Genomic DNA, 16,781 nt, shown 5'->3' on the forward strand with positions numbered 1-16,781 from the left:
AGCACATACTTAGCATGTACAGGGCCCTGGTATTGAGCCCAAAGCCACACAAAATAAACAAAACAAAACACTGATGTCTGGGCTCCTCTCCCAAGATGGTGATAATTGGTGTGAGGTACAGCCTGGGCATGGGTATTTTGTAAAAGCTCCCAGGTGATTCTAATGTTCAGCCAGAATTGAAAACCATGATCTAAAGTTTCTTCCAGATCTAAGATGCTAGAAAGCCAAGCTGCCAGGATTCCCTGGAGGCAGGGGAATGGAAGGTCTCCAGGCATTCTTGTGCTATCACCCTTTGTTAGTTCAGCAGGAAGCTTGTTGAACAGGCTCACTAAGTTGGAATTCCAAGGATATTTGTGGATTCCTAAGAGTTTAAATTTAGCAGCTTACTTCTACCAGGAGAAAACAAGGGAACTGGGGGCTCCAAGAAAGAGAAAAAAAGACTCCTCTCTACCTCTATGGTTCTCTTCACAGGCCTGGGACCCTAGATGTTTCGGAGTGTTGTACTATGGAGTTCCAATCAGGTTGAAGGAAAGGTGGACTGTGGTCCAGGTATAAACTTGCCTTTATGGTTGGGCACTTGGGGCCCTAACTAGAAGTGGGTGGGGATTGAGAGTTGCAAATACTCATTCCTTTTTTCAAGACAGTGTTTCAAAACCATATTCACAGTCATTACTTATTTGATTCCACAAACAATCTTGAGAAATGTAGAGTGGATATTACTGCCTCCAATGTGTAGATGAGAACACCAGATCCTTGTATGGCTAAGAGCCTTAACAAAAATTTTAGTGGGTCAGCAGTGGGGTAGCTTGAGAGGCTATACCCTGATCCCTGTTTTTGAATGGAAAAACTCTATACACTTAAGGTAGCTAAGAGTCCTTCTTGACTTGGAATTAGGTTATAAATGGCCCCATCAAATGCTACATGGAACAACTAAAACATCTCCTCCCAACACCCTGTGGTTTGTCCACCTTTGAGCACAGTAGCTCTTACTCTCTGGGATCATTAGTGAATGCCCTCCCTTTTACAAACTTTGTTTACTCAGTACCAGCTTTGAAGCTTGGTCATTCAGAGAGGTGTTAAGTCATAACACCAAGTGTGGCCAGGAACACTGTGAAGGGCCATGTAGAATAGTGTTGGCCAAATTCTGGGTCACAAACAGGGATTGGCCACTGGCTCAAGATGAAGTGGAATAGGGTAAAGGGGTAGTGATTTTTTTTTTTAAACTAAGCTAAGTGTAATGAATTCAAAACCCTATTAATCTAATATTACATTTTCCCTACTTTTTTGATGTTAAAATTACCTTTCATTAAATAATAATGATAGTAGGTGGCAGTTTATTTTGATGTTCTGACTGGCAGAGCTAAAAGATGGCTACCTTATGCAAATCCTACAGTTGCCTTTGTTTTTGTTTTTTTTTTTAAATTTTAATATTTATTTTTTAGTTTTCGGCGGACACAACATCTTTTGTTTTGTATGTGGTGCTGAGGATCGAACCCAGGCCGCACGCATGCCAGGCGAGCGCGCTACCGCTTGAGCCACATTCCCAGCCCCTTTGAAATGTCACTGTTCCAAGAAATCCTAAGTCTGGTAACCCCTCACCACATTGTAGGGCCAGGAGCAAGGCCATATGTCTCTGGATTCTCACTTTGGGAAGCCACAGAATGAACCTCACCCTAAGAGCCAGTGATAGAAGGTCAAACAGTGAAAGAATCAAATACCCAGGGTTGGTTTTTGCCACCTATAAATTCGTGTAGAAATAAAAGAACAATTTTCACTTTGCTTTTATTAAACCAATATTTATTATTATCTTCACTTCCATTTTGAAGATGAGCAAACTAAGACATGAGGGTGTTAAGAAACTTGTCCAAGGTCACAGCTAGTTAGCAGCAGAGCCAGGAGTTGAAGCCAGTGGCTTTGGTTCTGGAATCCATACTCTTAATCCCCACCTAACACTGCCTGGTTAAAAGGCAATTTAAAACTCTGGTGACATGTAATAATCTATTTTCAGCCTCTGATTCCATAGACAAAAAGTGCTTGTGGACTAAGCTGCCTGATCTCTGTTGAGCTGCTTGTCAATGATCCCTTTTTGAGATGTTTCCACACCACCACTGGGAATATCAGAGCAAGTGGACAACCCTTTGACAGATACTTAAAAGACAACAGTTACAAAAACAATGAAATTTTGGATAAGGTCAGCAAGCCCTTAGAGTATAGAACCTGAGAGGTCCTCTAGAGCCTAGGTTGGCAAGTTTTTGTTTTTTTTAATTTTTTAATATTTATTTTTTAGTTTTCGGCGGACACAACATCTTTGTTTGTATGTGGTGCTGAGGATCGAACCCAGGCCGAACGCATGCCAGGTGAGCTCACTACCGCTTGAGCCACATCCCCAGCCCGGCAAGTTTTGTTTTTGTTTTTGTTTTGTTTTGTTTTGGTACAGAGGTTGAACCCACAGGTACTTTCCCACTAAGCTATATCCTCAGCTCTTTTTAATCGTTTATTTTGAGACAGGGTCTTGCTAATTGCTTGGGGCCTTGATGAATTGCTGAAACTGGCCTTAAATTTGCAATCCTCCAGCCTCAGCCTCTCAATCTCTGGGAATACAGGTATATGCCACTACACCTGGCCTAAACTGGTAGTTTTCAAAAGCATTTTTTAAAGCAACCAAACTTGTTTTTTCAAATATAGGCCTAAGTGCAGTTACTTGTATACATATCCATACATGTAACACATAGGTATGCATATACATATATGCATTTACACCATGTGGAACCTTTTCATAAACAGATTAAAGTGGAGGTGACAGGTTGAAGCCAAAGGGGAGATCCAGTTGGCCTTCCTTTCATCCCTCATGCAGTATTGGGACCCTAGAGCTTTGAGGAACGCAGTTTGAAAATCCTTGGTCCAGGCCAGGTTTTCTTGAAGCACGTCCTGCAAAAATATTAGTCTAATAAGATGCAGAAGAAAAAAAAAGTTTCATGTTCAAATACATTTGGGAACCCTTGGATGTGCTAACTTAGTTTTAAGAATTACAGTCAGTTGTTAGTAGGCTAAAGGCTCTGAGAAATTCTGGAATGTCAAGTAATCATTTTTAACCCACAGTTTTCCTTAAAAAAAAATTTGATGAATTGGGTTATAACTACATAATGAAATACTATAGTGCAATGAAAATAAGCAGTTGCTAAATATATGTTAGGTGGAAGACACCTGACACAAAGGCATGCATATTACATAAGTCCATTTACATAAACTTAAAAAAAAGGCAAAAACCATACCTTTGGAATTGGAAGTCAGAGGAGTGATTATTCACAGGAATTGAAATAGTGTGTGGGAGGAGAATGAAGCAAATTTTGAAGCTTCTGGTTATATTTTATATCTTGATCTCTTGATTTGGGTGGTAGTTACATGTGTGTGCTCACCTTGTGAAAATGACTTGTGCATTTTTCTGTATATATGCAGATGTGTGCACACATATATATATTTATTGTTATAAAGTTCCTCCTTTTTTTTTTTTTTTCTGGCAGCACTGGATGTGCAAGCAGGAAAGTACTCTTACTACTGAGCTACATCCCTTGCTCTATTTTATTTTATATGGTACTGAGGATTGACCCAGTGCCTCATGCATGCTAGGTGAGTGCTTTACCACTAAGCCACAACCCCAGCCCCATCCCTAGCTCTATTATCTTTCATTTAAAAGAGGATGCTGGGTATGGTGGCACACACGTGTAATCCCAGTGACTTGAAAGGCTGAAGCAAGAGGATTGCAAGTTCAAAGCTAGCCTCAGTAACTTAGCGAGGCTAAGTTGTCTCAAAATAAAGAATAAATAGTGCTGGGGATGTAGCTCAAGTTAAGTATCCCTGGGTTCAATCCCTGGTACCAAAATATAAAAAAATAAAAGAAGGGGAAGACAAAACACAGCAACATTGACTAGGCCAAAAAATGTATGTGAATTTGTTTATCCATATATAATCTTTTTTTTTTTTTTTTTTTTTTTAAATCCTGCAGATTTTATGAACCAGGTTGCCTGGTTAAAAGATAACACCCTTGGGGGCTGGGGTTGTAGCTCAGCGGTACAGCGCTTGCCTTGCACATGTGAGGCACTGTGTTCGATCCTCAGCACCACAAAAAAATAAATAAATAAAGATAGTGTGTCCATCTTTAAAAAAAAATCTTTTTTTTTTTTTTAAAGATAACACTCTTGGGCTGGGGATGTGGCTCAAGCGGTAGTGCGCTCACCTGGCATGCATGTGGCCCGGGTTCGATCCTCAGCACCACATACAAACAAAGATGTTGTGTCTGCCGAAAACTCAAAAAAAAAAAAAATATATATATATATATATATATATATTTTTTTTTTTTTTCTAAAAAAAAAAAAAAGATAACACTCTTGGAAAACTTGGAGTGATGGGTTTCCTCTGGACCACCACTAGAGAGAGGAGTCTATGGCAGCAGGCAGAGAAACCCTCATTCAACCCTTTAGTTCTGTATCTGTTACTGGTCTTCACTCTTAAACCCTGTGTATTTCTTTTTTTTTTTTTTTTTTTTTTCCAGTTGGACACAATACCTTCATTTTATTTATTTATTTTTATGTGGTGAGGATCGAACCCAAGGCCTCGAATGTGCTAGGCAAGTGCTCTATGGCTGAGCCACAACCCCAGCCCTGTATTTATATTCTTTTTGATGCTACAACTAATGGTCATAAACTTAATTGGCTTAAAGAAGCAAATTTATTATGTTACAGTTCTGGAGGGCAGAAGTCTGAAATGGGTTTCAGGGCAGGGCTGTGTTCCTTCTGGAAACTCTAGGGAAGAAGCAGTTTTCTTGCCTTTTCCAGAGTCTAGAAGTGGCCTACATTTCTTGACTCCTGGTTTCCTTCCATCCTCTTAGCCAGCACTGGTAGGTCAAATCTTTCTCACGCTGTATCTCTCCGACACTGATTTGTCCCTTCATCTTCCTTGTTTAAGGATATTTGTGATTACATTGGACCCACTTGGAAAATTCCAACTACTCTTCCTATTTAAGATCATCAGATTAGCAAAGTTAATCCCTTCTGCTGCCTTAAATCTCCTTTGCTGTGTAACATAGTTAGAATTATTTCACTTCATATTCCTGTTACGGGAGTAGATTAGCCTATTCTCTTTCTTCTTCCCTCCCTCCCTCTTTCTTTCTTGATTTGGTACTGGGGATTGAACTCAACGACACTTTACCACTGAAGTATATCCCCAGCTCTTTTTATTTTGTGAGACTGGGTCTCGCTAAAACGCTTACGACCTAAATTGCTGAAGCAGGCCTTGAACCTGTGATCCTCCTGCATCAGCCTCCCAAACCACTGGGATTATGGTGCACCTTTGTACCCAGCAACCTATCCTATCCTCTTTCCCATTAGCTTGGATTTTCTTTCAGATGGTTAGCATCTAAACCAAAGAATTAGTTGAAAAGAACTTGTTTGGTTTTTGAGAAAATAAAAGTAATAAACTCAACCACTGGTCACTCACATGAGGTAGGACTTATTTACTTTTAGCCCAGGTGGAGACCCTTGTAACAACAGGGGTGCTATAGGTGTCAGGTGTGGTGGGCTTTGGAACATCATCTGAATCTTGACATTTATTGGAATTATTCATGCCAATGAAATGCAGTCTTTGGGGGGCTAGCATCTGACATCTGAAATAGAATCAAAAAAGGGATTAACAGTTGGATGATCTGAATGTGAGGTGTCATAGTGATTTATAATCCCTGATCCTGCAGCCATGAATCAGTTTCTTTGGGTCAGTTGAATAATTTTTGCAGCACTTAGGAAATTGCTTAAAATGGCCCCTTGTGTTAGCAAACAAGCAAGAAGCTTGCAAAGTCAGTTGTTGCCTGGGCAGCAAGCATCAGAGGCTGGCTCTGATTGGTTGGTACCATGGTAACATTGATTGCTGTCACAAGCAGGCATGAGGTAGATGGTTAGCATTGTCAGAGAACACAAGGACCACTTGCATCAGAATTACCTGGGAGTTTGTTTAAATCTGGAATTCCCAGGACACATGGCTAGGAATTCATAATTGGTAGGACTGGGATAGGGTCTGAAATCTATCTTTTAGAAAATTCCCCAGGCAACCCTTATGCCAGGTAAAGTTTAAGAACCACTGATGAAGAAAATGTGTTGTGTTTCTTAAAAATCCCTATATAATTCCCTCCTTGCCTCTTTTGGTCTGAGAACCAGAGCCATTTTCTTGTGTACTAAGGCTCAATCTTAAAATGACAAAGCTTATGTTCTGCCCTAGGCATTTATAATAACAAGTACCCTAGTTTTTCTGAGTGCTAAGGGTTTAAATGGGCCTTTCAAGATTTCTGCAAAAGGGATGTAGCTTTGTGATACAGTGCTTGCAAAGCATTCAGGAGGCCCTGGGTTCAATCTCTAGTACCCTGCCACCCACCCCAAATTCTGCAAGCATAGAACTTTTTTCCAAGGAACATCAATTAGTTTGAAGAGAAGGACTTAACATTCGGGGTGGAGAAGAGCAAAGAAACTTGAATCCAGCTTACAAGCAGGAGGGGAACACATAACAGCAGAGAGAAAAAGGCTGGTCCTTAATGGCAATGTTGATTACTTAAATGATTAAGGTTCTACCATACCTGTAAACTTCCTCATGCTGTAGCCTGTTTTAACTGGGTTTCCTGTTACTTGTGACCAAAAATTTCCTAATGTCTGTGGTCTCTAGTTTGTTTTGCACTCTCTTGGTTTATGCAATTTACATGTAAAATGTAAAAAAGTAAAAAGCAGAGGGAAAACTGTTGCTTTGGGGTTGAAAGATTCAAAGGTCTGTGGGATAAAATTTGTTTATAAGAAAGCTGTTATGAGCGAGCTGTGTCTTCCTCCTGTATTTTCACGCCTTTCAGTTCCCATGAGTGTCCATATCCAGAAAACAAATTCATTAAATTAGCTTTTATTTGCATTTCTTGTCTCAAAAATAATTATGTTTGTTTAGCATCCTGTTAGCAAGAAAATTGTTTATTGAAGTCCTGTGGAATGCCAAGATGGGAAAATTAAATCAATTAGGGAATGCGTTCCCTGACTAATAGTAGAAAGTCTTGACTTAACTCCATACTAATTATAGAATTGGCTTTTTTTTTTTTTTTTGGTACAGGGAATTAAACCCAGGGGCGCTTCACCCATGAGCCATTTCCCCAGCCCATTTTATTTTTATTTTTTCTTATACAATACCTTTGTTTATTTATTTAATATGGTGCTGAGGATGGAACCCAGCCCGTCTGTAACATATGCTAGGCGAGTGCTTTACTACTGAGCTACAGGTTCAGTCCTTTATTTTTTATTTTGAGACAGGGTCTTGCCGAGTTGCTCAGGGTCTCACTAAATTGCTGAGGCTCATTTTAAACTTTCAGTTCTCCTGCCTCAGCATCCTGAGCAGCTAGGATTAGAGGTGTTAGCCAACGCATTCAGCAAAAATTGGCTTTCTGAATTCAGAAGTAAATGCTTTTCCACATTCTGGTATTTGTATGCTTCAGACTTTAGTTCCAGTATGGGTGCTGCTTAACCTAAATGGGTGCAATACCCAAGCAGGCTGAGCTCTTGTAGAGGCAGGCTGTTGGTTTTGATTGTGCAGAACAAAAGTGTTCTGCTTTAAGTCCAACAACTATTTATTTATTTATGGTACTGGGAATTGAACTCAGGGGTGCTCAACCATTCAACTATGTCTCACTAAATTGCTGAGGTTGGCCTTGAATTTGTGATCTTCCTAACTCAGCCTCCAGAGGTGCTGGGATTACAGGCATGTGCCATGGCACCTGGTTTACTTATCACTTATTTAGAGACTTAAGGTTGAATGGTTGGTGATATATCAGTTCTACTTAGAAACAACTTGTACTATTTTCTCGCTTAGGTCCCTGCTTGAAGAGATGGCTGATGACTTCACGGGATAGAGACAGGAATGTAAGAATGAGAGCCCTGGTTTGCTTTCCTATTTTTTAAAAAATAATTTAATTAAATTTAAGTGTTTGGGCTGGGGTTGTGGGTCAGTGGTAGGACACTTGCCTACCATGTACGATCCCCTGTACTGCAAAGAAAAAAAGTATAGCATTGTAAAAGGCATTAAAATAAAATCTCCCAAGTCTATCATGCGTTCATTTAGTTATTAATTTCTTTAAAAATATACATGGAATTCTTGAGCTGGGGATATAGCTCAGTTGGTAGAGTGCTTGCCTTGCTTGCACAAGGCCCTGGGTTTGATCCTCAGCACCACCAAAAAAAAAAAAAAAAAAAAAAAAAAAAAAAAAAAATATATATATATATATATATATATATATATATATATATATATATATATATATTTATACACACACACACACACACACACACACACGGAATTCTCAATGTATGAGACCTTGGCTATGAGTTGTATCCCTGTCAGTGGACAAGATAGATATTGGATATTGTCCCTGCACCCCTGCACTCCTGAGATTGAGAAGAGAAATATTAGAAGGAAGATATTAAACACATATCACACAAATTCTTATTCAATGCAACTGTTTTAAGTTAGGGGAGGGATAAGAAGGCACAGGCAATATTAAATAAAGTAACAGGTGGGGAGTTTTCTGTGAAATTGGGTGTGGAATTAAGGAAGGCCTCTCTGAGGAACATTTGAGTTCAGGCCTTTAGGATGAATAGGAGCTAAGAATGTGAAAAGAGCTTTTCAGATAGAGAAAACAGCATCTGTAAGGACAAGGAGACCAGGGTATTCTAGGTGAACATGGAAGAAATAATCCTATTTTTATTTTTGATTCATTTTTTTGAAAGTTAAAAAAGTTTTTACTGTAGTAAAATATATATAACAAAATTTCCATTTTAACCATTTTTAAGAGTATGATTCAGGTGGAATAATTACATTCAAAATGTTGTGCAACCATCACCACTATTTCCAAAATGTTTTCATCATTCTAAACAGAAACTCTGAACAATTAAGCAAGAACTCCCCATGCCTCTCTACCCTCAGGTCCTGGTAACCTCTAATCTACTTTTTGTGTTTGTGAATTTGCCTATTCCAGCTATTTCACGTAAGTGGAATCATACAATATATGTCCTTTTGTGTCTGCTTTCTTTCACTTTGCATGTTTTCACGGTCCAACATGTGTCAAAATGTATTCCTTTTTATCATACAATTTGTGGCATATATCAGAATTTAATTCCTTTTATGGCTGAAAATATTCCATATCTGAGGCTGGGAGTATAGCTCAGTGGCAGAGCTCTTGCCTAGGAAAAACAAAACAAAACTGAGTCTCATTCCTACCACTCCTCTGCTTTGGTCCCTTGAGTTACTCTCCCTTGCATTTAAGGTAAGGCTCCAGGTCATTAGCGTGGACTACAGCACCCTGCCAGCTCTGGCCTTGCCCTCCCTCTGGGACTGATTTTTGCTATTTTTCTCCTTCTCTCTCTAGGCTTCTGATCATTCCTCAAAGCCCCCTCCCTGTTTGGGGGCCTTTGCACCTCCAGCTCCTTCTTTTAGGACTTCATTCCTCTAAACAATCCCTCTTTTAGCTTTTTTTGTCTAAGTCCTATTCATCCTTCTGGTCTCAGTTAACATTTCCATAGGAAAATGTTTCCTGACCCCTTTTCCACTCCAACTCTAGCCCCTGCTTTTTTCTCCATTGTAGCATCTTCTACTTTTTTTTTTGCATAGCATTTACCAAATAATTACTGGTCTATATAAAGTTAACCTTCCAAGCAATCAGCAAACCCTAAGAGGCTAGAATCTAATATCTGTGTTGTTCAGTGTTAGGCATGTAGACAGCCGAACTCAATGAATATATTTAAATAGAATTTCTGCCAAGAAGCAGAAAAACTGCTAAGTGACCTGTGAATGCTGCCTGCATTCTGGATGACTCAGAGTTTACAGTAGTTTGAGTAAAACAGTGTTGATCAGATAGATAGGACAGCCAGCCATGTGGGTACCTGGAAACTTGGTGAGAGGTCATCCATGGCCACAGTGAGATGACTTCTTTCATCAAGCTGTGCTTAGGCCCTTCAGCTAATGTCAGGTTAAAGACTCTAAGCAAATCTTCTATGATTTCTCAGCCTCCTAGCCCTCTGTTGGAAGACTGTTTCATAAATTGGCATGGTTTGTCTTATCTTAGAAAGTCATGAGATCAAATGTCTTGTCTTTTTGCTTTTTTTTTTTTTTTGCATTAAAAGAATTTTTAGTTACAAGAGCAATACATGGTTAAATTTATCTTCTACAATGTTAAAACTAAAGCTAATATTCCCAATCCTGGTCCTTTACCTCTATCCTTAGGGTTAACCTCTGGTATGTGTTTGGCAGGTAGCTTTACAGATTTTTTTTTTTTTTTTTTTTTTTAGTTGTAGTTGGACACAATACCTTTATTTTATTTATTTATTTTTATGTGGTGCTGAGGATCAAACCCAGGGCCTCTCATGTGCCAGGCAAGTGCTCCACCCCTGAGCCACAACCCCAATCCTACAGATTTTGTTTGTTTGTTTGTTTTTACTGGGGAATGAACCCAAAGGCACTCTACCACTGAGCCACATCCCAGCCCTTTTTTGTATTGTATTTGGAGACAGGGTCTTCCTGAGTTGCTTAGGGTTGCTTTGGACTCATGATCCTCCTGTGTCAGCCTCTGGAGCTGCTGGGATTACAGGTGTGTGCCTACCACACTCTGCCAGATCTGTTTTAAAAAATCTTATAAACCTAATGTGATGATAGGAAATACTGGTATTGTTTATATCTGCATTTGATTTCATTTTTTGTTTTTGAAATAATTTTAGATTTACAGAAGAGTTGCAAGATAGGACAGAAAGTTTCAGCATACCTTCTACCCAGCCTCTCTGAATGTTTAACAGTTTACATAATTCATGGCTCAATGATGGAAACTGAGAAATTAACATTGCTACAGTACTATTAACTACACTAAACTAGACTATTCCAACTTTACCAGTTTCCTCACTAATGTTCTTTTTCTGTTCCAGGATCCCAGGATACCATATGGCATTTAGTTGTCTGGTCTCCTTCATCTCTTCATAATTGTTAATAGGAAGAATCCAAGACAATTTCTTAGTCTTTCCTTGTCTTTCACAACCTTGACACTTTTGAAGAGTATAGGTTAGGTATTTTGTAGAATATTTTGTCAATTTGGGTTTGTCTGATTTTTTTCCTTTTTAAAAAATTATACATCATATAAAACTTACTTTAGGTATGTAATATGGGTTTTTTAGTTAGTTGTTTTTTTGGTACTAGTGATTGAACCAGAGGTACTTAGCCACAAAGTCACTTCTCCAGTCCTTTTTATGTTTAATTTTGACACAGGGTCTCACTGAGTTGATTAGGGCCTCATTAATGAACTCATGATCCTCCTACCTCAGCCTTCCAAGCTGCTGTTTTGTATGTAATTTTTATTTTTTGTGGTGCTTAAACTCAGGGCTTTATGCATACAAGGCAAGCACTTTACCAACTGAGCTATATCCCTAGCCCTGTATATAATTTTTCATTGGTGCATTATAATTATACACAATAGTGTCCTTCACTGTTACGTATGAATGTACACATGTCACATAATTTGGTCAATTTCAATTGCTTGATAGTTTTTCTTTCTTTCTTTTTTTTTTTTTTTTTTGAGTACTATGGATTGAACTCATGGGCACTTGACCACTGAGCCATATCCCCAGCCCTTTTTGTATTGTATTTAGAGATAGGGTTGCTTAGCGCCTTGCTTTTGCTAAGGCTGGCTTTGAGCCTGTGATCCTCTGAGCCGCTGGGATTACAGGCATGTGCCACTGCACCCAGTTTGTTTTTCTTGATAAGCCTGAAAATTTTCATTTGGGGGAAGGATTTAAAAGAATATATATATAATATTGATACTGTATTCCATATATATCAATACTATATCATTCTTCAACTTGCTATTTTCATTCAATAATACAAAATTGAAAATGTCTATGTTGATACACGTAGATTGAGGTCATTTAAGTTCTCTACAGAATTCCATTATATGAGTATTCTCCATTTCATTTAGCCATTCCTCTGTTGGTGAGCACTGAGGCTGATTTCCAAATTTTCTTTATTGGTTGGCCTATACATATCTTCATGTGCACATGGAATTATGGTAGATAACCAGGGGCAACACTGTTGACTTAGCAGGTGTTCTATTGTCCTCTGAAATGGCTGTGCCAGTTTATATAGTTTGATGTTACAAAGCTTGAAATTGTTTGCCAGACTCAATTTTATTTACCATTTCTATAATTACTGATGAGATTGAGCATCTTTTTGTGTTTTTTTTTTTTTTTTTTTTTGGCAGTTTGTACTTCTTTTTCTATGAACTATATTCTTATCTCACTTTTCTATTGTTTTCTTTTTCTTATATTTCTTATAGACGAACACAAATGGTTTGTCTGTTTTATGTATTGCAAATATTTTCTGCTAGTCTGTTATCTTTTAATTTTGTTTCCAATTTTTCAACTTATTCCCATTTCTCTGATTTTTTTTTTTTTTGTGTGTGTGTGTTTGTGTATGTGTTGGGGTTTGAAGCTAGGGCCTCATACATGCTACACAAGTACCCTACCCAGCCCATCTCTCTGATTACATTTTAATTATATTTTTTCTGAATTTTTTGGGTAATAGGATTCTTGATTACAAAAATAACACAGTATAAGAAATTAATGGTAAAGTGTAAAGAAAAAAGCATCGTAAGTCTTTTTTTTTTTTTGGACCAGGGATTAAACCCAGGGGCATTTAACCATTAAGCCACATCCCCAGACTTTAAAACAAACAAACAAAATTTTTTTTGAGACAGGATCTTTTTAAGTTGCTTAGGGCCTCTCTAAATTTTGGAGGCTGCTTTGAACTTGTGCTCCTCCTGCCTCAGCTTCCCAAACTGCTGGGATTACCAGCATGACGCCACTGCACTTATAAGAAAATCATTGTTAAAATATCCTGTTACATATTTTCTTTTAATCTTTTGTATGTGTTCACTTTTTTTTTTCCAGTTGAAATCACTTTGCATGTGTGCCTGTGCATGAGCAAACTCAGTATTTCTTTAGATACAAACCCTGACCTTTTAAAAGACTTTTAAATTTGGTTTAAAGATGGTGTTAAGTTAACTTCCATCTTCTCCGTTCCCTTTTCTCCCATATCCTGAAAAATCTAGTAGGTAAGAGGCCAAAATCCCTGACCTGAATTGAATGAAGTTGGCTCAAAAACATAGGAGGAGATATAAATGCTGGAGTGGAGTACTTGGTAGAAAGACTGGAAGGCTGGTGTAGTGATGCCTGCCTGTAATCTGAACTACTCAGGAGGCTGAGGCATGAGGAGTGCAGGTTTGTTTGAGGCCAGCCTGGGAATTTAAGACCCTGTTTCAAAATAAAATATAAAAAGGCCTGGGGATATAACTCAGTGGTAAAACATCCCTGGGCTCAATCCCTAGTACCACAACAACAAAAAAAACAACTTGGTGGTTTAAGTTGACTGAAAGTTATTTTTCCCCATATTTTTTGTTGTTGCATTATAATTATACATGCTGGTGGATATGTTGTTATATATTCATATATGCAGGTGATATTACAATATATTCATATGTAGAGGTTGTGTTACAATATAATTTGGCCAATATCATTCCCCAGTATTTCCCCTGACTTCAAGCTTAAATAGGAGTCAATAGTGTGGATGCCAAGAACTGTTTTCTTTTCTCTCTCTCTCTCTCTCTCTTTCCAGACAGGGTCTCTCTATGTTGCCCAGATTGGCCTCAAATTTCAGGGCTTAAGCAATCCTGCTGCCTCAGTCTTCCAAGTAGCTGGGACTACAGGCAGAGGCCATCAGGTGCCAACAACTTTATTGCATGATTCAAGTCAGTAAGTCCTACAAGGAGGAAGTGATAGTGCTTTGTCCTAATGGCACCACAAACACTGTCAGTCTTGGGTGACATATTCTAAAGGAGTCACAAATTGACCAGGTGTATGGGTAGAAGGAGAAGAGACCCTCAGGATCAGGGCAAAGAAGGAAGAATGAAAGGAGTGGGAGATACTGATCTCCAAGGGAAGACCTTGGGCAGACAAAGTCCAAGGTCCAAGAGAGACTAATTTGTTCTTTGAGGCTTCAAAGGCTAGAACTTCTGAAACACTAGTCACAATCGCCCAAATGAAGGAATGCAGTGCTCCTAAAGTAGTAGGCTTTCTCTCTCTGGGGGGGGGGGGTCTTCTTGCCTGTGGCAAGGTGGTAATGCTGGGGTGTCAATATAACAACTACATTTATTGAGTGCTTACTATGTACCAGAAGGTTTTACCTACATTATTTAATCCTGTCAATATTGTTAACTATCCCTGCATTACAGATGAGGGTACTGTGTGTAGTGAGGTCCAGTATCTCTCCCAAGGTCATACAGTTTGTAGGTAGTGAAACTGGGTTCGAACCAGTTCTGATAAATTCCAAAAGCCAGTGTTTTTAGTCACCAAGGCAATTCAAGCGTGCTACAGGTTATGGACCAGAGGCGCCCTCAGGCCCATTTGAGTAAAAGGTACTGTGACTGGGTACAAGGACTCTTTTTCCTTCTAAGGGAAAGCCTCTTGGGAGAGGAGGTGAGATGCTGGTAGTAGAGAGGGTAGCCAGGGCCCTGCAGAAGGACAAGGGCAGAATGTCAAGGAATGGGGACCTACAGGAGATGGAAGGGTTGTCAACGTGCGTCACCCCACACAGCTGGGCAACAACCGGTGTTCTGTCATTCGAAGATCCCCAGACGCTCGTCAGTGGCGAACTACTGGCGGGGATCACGTTTGGAGTCCCGCAGTTGGCCAGGGAGCGTCTCCACCACTGGGTTCTGCGGCGGAGCCGAGGGACGGAACAGCGCTCCGGTCCCTGGCCGGGCGCGAGCTGGGGGCGGGGCCGGGGCGGCGGGGGCGGGGAGGGCGCGCGCCAAGGCGGCTGCAGCAGTTGCGCGCTGGGACTGCAGCCGTGCGGTGGGGCCGGTGAGTTCCGCGGGAGCCGCAGGCGCCAGGGGCGCCGCGGGCGGGAGGGGAAGGAGCGGGCAAGGGAGAGAGGAAAGAAGAGAGGGTGCGCGGCCGAGAACGCGACCCCGGGGCTGGGGCCGCTGCCTGTCCCCGTTCCCAGTTGCGGCGTCCCTTTAGACCCCTCTTCTCAGGCCGAGCCCCCGCCTGCGCACCCGCGGATCCCGCGCCGGGGTCCTCGCACGCCCCCTACCCCGGCCGCCTTTGCCCCACCGCAGCCCCTTCCCGGGTGCCGCGGCGACGCCCCCGGCCCACGTCACGCTCGCGCCATTGTTTCCCGGCGTCGTCTTGCTGGGACCCCGCCTTGCCTTCGCCGCGTTCCGTCCCCCCTTTGGCAGGGTGGAGGCAGCCCGGGTCCCGCTTCCAGAGACGCCCTCCACCCGTTCTGCCTGTTTTTTTCGGCCGACTCGGGCTACCCCGAGGCCGACCCGGAGAACTGGCGGGCGCGCGGTGGGCTGCAGCTTGGCAGCGTCTCAGCGAGACCCCGAGACGCTGCCGACTTGATGGCCCACACGCTGGTTTTTTCGTGTGCGGCGCTTCCTGGAAAGCTCACCTCGGGTTGCCAGCCGCCTCAGAGAGACGCGCTAGTTCCCTCCAGGCGGGGGTCAGCCGTTGGGGGCCGCCAGTGCCTTTCGTTTCCCCCGGACGCCGGGGAGAGCACGGGCGAGAGGCGGATGTGAGGCCCGTTGTAAGAATTACGTTTTGGGGGGTTGGCCCTGGGGGAGGCCGCAGCTTTTAAAAGAGGTGGGTAGGGCTTGATGTGGATTTGTTTTCCCGTGCTTTCAGTTTTCCGGCCGTTATATTTGAGGGTTGTGCTCTGAAATGACTAGTCACCATTCTAGCGGGGGGGTGTGTATGTGTGAGCGCGCGAGCGCGCGCGTTCCCTGTGCGCGCACCCGGTTGCGGGCAGATTTCCCATATTTGTCTCATAACATCCATAGACTATAAATTTTTGCCTCTTAAGGATGCAGACTGTACTGACTGGAATGTGAAGGGGAGAATGTTGGAACGGTGCAGTTTGCCAGTAAGACTTAATGACTGTGGGGGGAAGGCCTCAGGTCTTTCAAATATTTACCATGGTACTTCTCAACAGTGGTTAAAATTTATCCAGATGAAGACATCCATACCTGAAAAGGTTAATTCAAGAAGACAACTAGGGGCTGGAATGTTGCCTGGCATTTGCAAAGCCCGGGTTCAACCCCCAGTTCCAAAAAAAAAAAAAAAAAAAGATATAACTATTTATTAAAATTAAAACTGCACATCCTGTGTTGATACTAACAGATATACTATTTCTGAAGTGCTTTTCCGTTGCAATATAAACCAGTACATTTCAGCAGTATAGGTTGCTGCTTTACTCTACTCTATAACCCAGAATTTAGGTTTTAGAATTTAGTAACTAATCTGCGAAATGAGGGAGCCTAAGATGTTCTGCTAGATTCCATTCAGTTCTAAGATTTGATGACACTTCATGAAAACCAGTTACAAGTTTCCAGAAGTTTATAATTGCCAGAACACTTACGTATCTATTTACTTATAGTACCTGCTAGCCTTAGCAGAAGATATTATATCTTCCTGAAAAAGCCAAATTAGCCTGTTGCCATGGGGCAGGCCGGGGATCACAGTGACTGGGGAGGTTGAGGCAGTGTGAATTCCATTCCTTGGCAATTTAGTCAGACCCTGTCTCAAAATAAAAAATAAAGGCTTATGTGTGTAGCTCAGTGATAGAACACTCTGGGTTCAATCCCCAGTTGGTGGAGGGTTGTCAAATTAAGGTGGGAT

At 41.1% G+C, this 16,781-nt stretch overlaps 1 protein-coding gene and 1 long non-coding RNA gene across 9 annotated transcripts in view; one reads left to right on the forward strand and one right to left on the reverse strand.

The window, feature by feature from the left end:
- Positions 1-1,786: 1,786 nt before the first annotated feature.
- On the reverse strand, positions 1,787-15,704 carry LOC114088363 (uncharacterized). The gene is made up of 3 exons (XR_003581990.2): positions 15,556-15,704; positions 5,494-5,659; positions 1,787-2,928 (listed from the first exon to the last, which is right to left on the reverse strand). It is a non-coding gene; the product is annotated as an uncharacterized lncRNA (long non-coding RNA).
- Nt5c2 (5'-nucleotidase, cytosolic II) overlaps positions 9,035-16,781 on the forward strand; it is a 92,100-nt gene continuing 84,353 nt past the window's right edge. For 7 of the 8 annotated variants that reach the window (XR_003581984.2, XR_003581987.2, XR_003581986.2 and 4 more), the window contains exon 1: positions 14,898-14,963. The gene's annotated coding sequence lies outside the window, so the exon portion shown is untranslated. Of the gene's footprint in view, positions 9,053-14,897; positions 14,964-16,781 lie in introns of those variants that run through there. The other variant, XR_003581985.3, reaches the window with a different exon arrangement.

This window comes from Marmota flaviventris, chromosome 4, assembly GCF_047511675.1.
Source record: "Marmota flaviventris isolate mMarFla1 chromosome 4, mMarFla1.hap1, whole genome shotgun sequence".
NCBI lineage: Eukaryota > Metazoa > Chordata > Mammalia > Rodentia > Sciuridae > Marmota > Marmota flaviventris.